This window comes from Abrus precatorius, unplaced genomic scaffold (assembly GCF_003935025.1).
Source record: "Abrus precatorius isolate BTA unplaced genomic scaffold, Abrus_2018 Scaffold7, whole genome shotgun sequence".
Lineage (NCBI taxonomy): Eukaryota > Viridiplantae > Streptophyta > Magnoliopsida > Fabales > Fabaceae > Abrus > Abrus precatorius.
The window spans coordinates 8,518,504-8,525,792 of NW_020874417.1; positions in this window are offsets into that span (position 1 = coordinate 8,518,504).

Here is a 7,289-nt window from a genome sequence, read left to right on the forward strand (position 1 = left end):
GAGAATTAAAGTGACAAAAATACTTCAAATCAATCCAGCAAATTAACTAAATTATAGCTTTACATAATAAGAAAATTAAGTCTATATTTAGAATCTATTTATGTGCAATTATGCATAATTATTGTCCATTCTAATATATATTCCATCTACCTCTCTTGTACAAAAGTGTGTTCACATTATAATAAAAATATATATCATTTATCCCTTGGTTTTCTTCTTGGTATCAAAAGCCTTTGTGAACACCTTGCAACATGACATCCTTATCACTCAATGTTGGCAATTTCATCACTCTTAGACTTATTCCTACAAACTACCCACTGTGGCGTGAACAAGCCTTAGCCTTAGCAGAAAGTCAAGACTTAGTTGGTCATCTAACAAATGATGATCCACCACACTAAATTATAATGATAGAACAAATTTAGAAAATTTTGTCTCAAAATTAACTAATGAATTCATTACTAGTCACAAGGCAGATTGTCTCCTTTGAGGGTGGATAATTGAAACACTCTTTGAGGGAGCACTTGGACTCGTTGTTGGCTTAGACACTGCCAATGCCATATGGGTTGCATTAAAAAATGTATATGCTGACGACTCACAAGAACGTGAGTTCACATTGTGGCAACAGATCACGTACCTCTGCAAGGAAGAGGAACAAAGTATTGGTAAACATATTTACATTTTCAAAGGTCTATGTGATAACCTTGCTGCAATTGGGAAACCTATCCCAGACAAAGAAAAAATATTTTATCTTCTCACAATCCTTGGACCAGAATTTGAAACATCCATAACAACTATGCTAAAACCTCCAAGACAATCATACTCAATTAATCTCACAACTCCAAAGCCATGATCAATGATGCAATTGGTTTTCTAGACATTCCAATATACAAAACTCTTACACTCCTCAATTGACCTTCTATAGTCAACAACAACAATCTCATAAATCTTCTTCTCACCAACGTGGGAATCCTTAAGTCTTTACATCAATAGGGTGAGGGTTTCAAGGTCAAAAACCTAGTAACCAAAATAAAAACCAACCCACCTTAAGCACTCAGCAAAGACGTCCTCCATCACCTAGACAACGTCATATGAATCTTGCAGAACGAGAGTTGTATCGAAATGACATAAAAACATCATTTTGGTCAAATATCACAAGTTTCTTAATTTTTGGTTAATTTACATTGAATTACATAGATATAATTTGTAATTTTGATTATTTGAATAATTGTGTAGGAATTTCTAGGCTTATTTCATGAATTTCTAGCCTTTGAGAAAGTTTGAGTTGAAAGTGGCCACTTTGGATTCTATAGTGGACACTACAGCTAGACCAAAGTGATTACTGTGATTCCATAGTAGACACTACAGGGCAGACCAAAGTGAACACTCCAGAGAAGGCCAAAGTCACCCAGTCTTGCACGTAGCTACTATGAACCCAAAGTGAACACTCCAGAGAGGGTCAACAGCAAGGAGCATTGGGCGTAGCTACTATGAAACTATAATAGCTACTATGGACGACGACCACTTCACTATAAATAGATTCTTACCATTTAGGGTAGGGAAACTTTTGCAGAACCTTTTCCTTTAGATTTTTTTAGGGTTTTAGGATACTTTCGGGAGAGCCTAGGGTGGCCTTGGGTGACAGTTAAGGGGTGCAACCTAGGGTTTGATTTTCATTTTCTCCTTACTTCTCTTTGATTTTTGCATTAATGTTATTGATTTCTCTTCAGTTTCATTTTGTAATTGTGAGACTCATCCTTATGGAGGGGTAATTTTCTTGTAATCTCTAGTGAGTTCATATGGATTCTTGAATTCCTAGGTTTTGAATATTAATATAATTCCTTTTCTTTCATGAATTTCTTCTTCCTAATCTCTTGAATTGAATTAATAGTTGAATGAAGGGGACATTACTTAATTAACCCTAATTCATTTTAATGAGATTCTAAACTTGAATTGCTTAATTCTAGGTTTATTTCTAAGATTGCCTAATCTTGGGATAAGAGATTGGAGTCAATGTAATTGCTTAATTCGTATGAAAACATAAGGTTAATTTTTGCTTGTTAAATTAATTTAATTTGGGAGAGGAGGAAGAGTATTAAATCTTGAGAGAAATAGGGATAGAGTCTACATGAATGAACTAGGGGTTGTTACATTTTATTAATTGAACTTTGCAATTTAATTTTTTGCTTAAGTAGATTGAACTTGAAATCACAAAACCCCTCTTTTTTACATACTTTCTAAATACATTGTACACTACATGTTTGATATTTGGTTATTCATTCAATGATTCAGGGGAGACGATCTAGGTTAGCACCCTAGTATTACAATAATTTCTGTTTATATTTTGATGAGGATTCGTGACAAATCTTTCGTTCATCACTTGTGCTCATTGGTGATGGTTCTTCTCTCCTAATTCATGGTATTGGAGACTCATTTATCAAGCAAAAAAATATTACTCTACCACTTCATGATGTTTTACTTGTCCCTGATTTAACAAAAATTTGCTTTCTGTAAGCCAACTAACAAAACAATTTCCTGTTACTTGTGAGTTTTTTAATGTTAATTTTTGTTTTAAAGAACGAGAAACACAGAAATCTATATTCATAGGGAGGCGCAACAGTGACTTATATTTCTCTCTTCTTTTTCTAAATTGTTTTTCTTTCATTGTTTCAAGTTAGGATCAGCAAATATTTGGCATCAATGACTAGAACATCCTCAAACTATAGCTTTACAATTATTAAAGAATAAAAAGATTAATTGATTTAGTTGGACCTTTGAAATCTGAACATCTTTATGATAGTTGTCAATTAGGAAAACTTAATAAATTGCCTTTTTCTTCTTCTGAGCATTCTAATTCTAGAATCTTTGGAAAAATACATTATGACTTGTGGGGGCTTGTCCTTATTCTAATATTAATAAATTCAAATATTATGCATGTTTGGTTGATAATTTTTCTAAGTATACATGGATCATTCCTTTACAACATAAATCTAATTTTGTTCATGCTTATCTATCTTCGGAACAATATGTTAAAAAATAATTTAACAAAGAAATTAAGATTTTTCATTCTGACGGAGGAGGTGAATTCATCAACTCCAAACTTTTAACTCATTTTCATTTAACAGGTACTATTCATCAAATATCCTATTCATATACCCCCGAACAAACAGGTGTGGTTAAAAAGGGACACAAAATAATATAAGAATTAGGCATGACTATGCTGTTTCACAGTGGAGCACCTTTATTTCTATGGGTTGAAGCTTTTATTATAGTTATTTATCTTATTAATAGACTGTCGTCTTCTTCTCTTAATTTTGAAACTCCTTATCTTATCTTACATTATACACACCCTAACTATTCTTCACTACAAGTCTTTTATTCTAAATGCTTTCCTTACACATGGGACACACGACGTAACAAATTTTCTCTAAAAATTATTGTGTGTCTTTGTTGGGTATAGTGATATACATAAAGGATATAAATGTTTTCATCCTTCCAGTACGAAATTTTTTATCTCACAACATGTTGTTTTTGATGAGTCATTTTTTCCTGTAAAAATAATTGTCATAATACAATTTTCTCTCCTGCACCACATGTAGTTAACATATTTGACTCTTGCCTACTTTATATTAACTTTAACTCTTGTGTAGATTTGATAGCAATAACTCCCTCTTCCATTCCACCATGCTCAAGTCCTTTACCAACACCTTCTGTACGATCTCTTACATTACAACCTATTGTTGCTTTTGTTGAACAAGTCTCATAACCTAAACCTGCGCAACTTGAGTCATCATGTTCCTCAACTGAACCAACGATTGCACTTGAATCTCCTACTGTAGCATAGGAACTTGAGTCTATCCCTTCTATCCAAACCAAACTACCACAAGTTGTCCCTCCTCAGTCCATGGTTACTCGCTCACAAAGCAGAATTAGAAAACCTAATCCTAAATATGCCTTGATCACCATATCAAATGTAGAAATTCCATGCCCTCCACATAATATTCGCTATATATTAGCAGATCTTGGATGGAAGGCTGCCATGTGTGAAGAACTTGAGGCCTTACATGAAAATCAAACTTGGAACTTGTTCCTCATACTCCAAACTTGCATGTGATTTGCTCTAAATGGGTTTTTAAATCCAAACTCAAACCTGATGGGTCCTTAGATTGTCTCAAAGCTCGCCTTGTTGCAAAAGGATATCACCAAATCAATGGCGTGGACTACACTAAAACATTTTCTCCTGTAATCAAGCCAAATACCATCCAACTAAATATAACTATAGCTTTTGTTAAAAAATGGTCCATCCAACAACTCGACGTAAAAAATGCCTTTTTGGATAGGTTGCTTTATGAAAACATATACATGAAGAAAACTCCTAGCATGGCTGACCCTCAATTCCGAAACCATGTTTGCAAACTCCAAAAAGCTTTTTTTGGTCTTAAACAAGCACCTCGCGCCTAGTTTGATCACTTTAGTTCTTTCCTTCTTAAATATGGTTTCTTTTGTAGTATGACTGACCCATCTTTATTTATTTGGTACTCTAATATTAACTCACTAATTCTCCTCCTTTATATAGATGATATACTCCTTGCAGGATCCACTGTCACTTTAGTTTTTGACTTCCTTCAACTTTTGCACTTTGAATTTGCCATGAAGGACTTAAGACCTTTTCATCACTTCCTTGGAATTGAAAGACTTTCAACACTTGATGGCCTCCATCTTTCTCAGTCACACTATGCCCTTACTATCCTTGAACGAACTAAGTTGGTTGATTCAAGCCAATGAACACACCACTTGAAGCTATGACCAAGACGATGTCTAATAACATTCTTTATAATAGCTTACTCTTACTCATCCTGATCTTATATATAGTGTTAATTACGTATCTCAATTTATACATTTCCTACTATCATCCATTTAAAAATAGTTCATTGAATCTTACAATATGTCAAAGGCACTATTGATGTAGGCTTTCATTTTACTTCAAAGACTACACTTGATCTTTTCGCTTTTTTTATGCAGATTGGGTTGGTTGTCCCATCACTCGACACTCTACCACCAGCTATTGTATCTTCGTTGGTAGAAATCCTATCTCATAGTGCGCCTAAGAAACAACCAATAATTTCTCGCTCTAGCACTGAAGCTGAATATGGGGCAATGGCAAACACTGCAACTGAACTCACGTGGCTAACTTTTCTCTTGAAAGAACTTCGCATTCCACTTGTCTCCCCTCTATTGTTATATTGTGACAACATTAGTACTCTCCACATGACCATTAACCCTGTGTTTCAGGCTCGCAACAAACACATTGAACTAGATTATCTCTTTGTTCGTGAACGAGTTGCTCTTAGCCATCTTGTCACTCACCAGATTCCCACCAATGATCAAGTTGCTGATTTGTATACTAAGCCTGTGTCTAAGAATACTCTTATGCACTTTTGAACCAAACTCTGCCTTTAACCTCTGCCTCGTTTGAGGGAGTGTATTAACAGTAACCACTAGCTATCTATAGACAACAATTATATAATTATGAAGGAAAGGAAGGATGTGAACACTAAAATTTTGATTTAAATTTTTTTTTTAAATAAAAATGAAAAAATAAAAAAATAAAAAATCTGAATTTTAATATTACAAAAGAAGAATGGAATCAAAAGGTTTAAAAAAAAAAACAAAAAAACAAAAACAAAAATAAAAATTTGTCTTAATAAAATAGGAAAATTTCAGAATTAATTTTTAAAAGAAAAATAGAATATGACAAATAATTAAATTCTTGAACCAATGTTACTTTATACATAAAAAAGGAAAAATTTAGAATTTTGGGCCTTTTGGTGAAAACCCTAACAATAAAAGGAAAAAAAGACCATGGAGCAGGGGGAGACATCAAAGGAGGCTAAAATGTTTTTTGAGAGGAGGCATTCTAAAACGGGGAGAGAAAAAGAGAAAATAGAGAGAAAGAAAGGTTAGTGGAAAGGAGGAAGAACAAGAGGCAAGCAAAAATTTTCAAGAACATCAAGTAAGCTTCATCATACATTTTACACATTTTTCTTCTTCATACATATTTATATTTTGAATAAACATTTCCTATATCAAATCAATCTCAAATGAAAAAAATATATTTTAAACCACCATTTCAAATATCCATGTCTCACCACCTCTCCACCCATTCCTCCATCTATCATCATCCACAAATACAAAACTCACCATAAAAAAACTCTTTCCCTACCTTGTCTCATTCCTCTTCCTTTTGCTCTGAATAACCTTCACCACTCAAAACCATGGCCTCCATTAACCTCACCTCCACCCTTTCATAACCTTTTTTTGTTTTTCTTGGAGAAAAGCACACCCCTAACCCTAAAGTCCTTCCCTCTCAAATCTGAAAATTTAAAATTTGAGACCATTTTATCCTTTTTTAATTTTTTTATTATTTTTTTGTCCGAAATTTTTTTATTTATTTTATTTTTATCATTATTTAGTTCAACATATAATTTATTGTTTTAGTTTTATTTATTTATTCATCATCATTATTATTTGTTATTATGATAATTATTAATTTATTTAATGAATGAGTTTTTATTATTTTTTTTATTTTTTTTATGTTAACTTTGTTTAAATTATTTTATTTTATTTTATTTATTTAAAATCTCTTGATACCGTTTACTTTACAATATCATATCTGAGTTGATTTTTTTTAAATTATTTCCTTTTTTATATTTCATTATTTATATCTTATTTTTTAGGATTGTTATCTTTTATTTTATTTATTGTATATTTGTATCATATTAATGCGATTTAATTTTATATTTATGATTATTTTATTTTATATTGTGAATACTAAATTACTTATTTTTTTATAATTAATTAATAAATAATAATATAATTGTATCAATTTATAATACTAACGTATAGCTTCTCTATCGTCATGTATTATAAATTGATAAAGTCTATGTGTACCTACGTTACCAAGACTTTATGCAATATTAACTTATCACATATTGTCATTAATTAATTAGTTAATCACTTTAATAATAATGCAAGATGTATTTCTCTTCTAAATACTAATTTACAAATCAATCAACTAATTTAAATCTAGATTATTTTATTAAGAAATAATTTATAATGCTAATGTGTAGCGACTCTACCTTTATGCGTTATAAATTGTCAAAATCTATGTGTACCAACGTTACCTTAGGTTTTATATAATATAAATCTATCAAATAAAATTTTTAATGTTTTTTTATTAAATGAGTATCTTCTTTAGTCAATTCAAATAAAATTATTTTTTTTTTATTTTC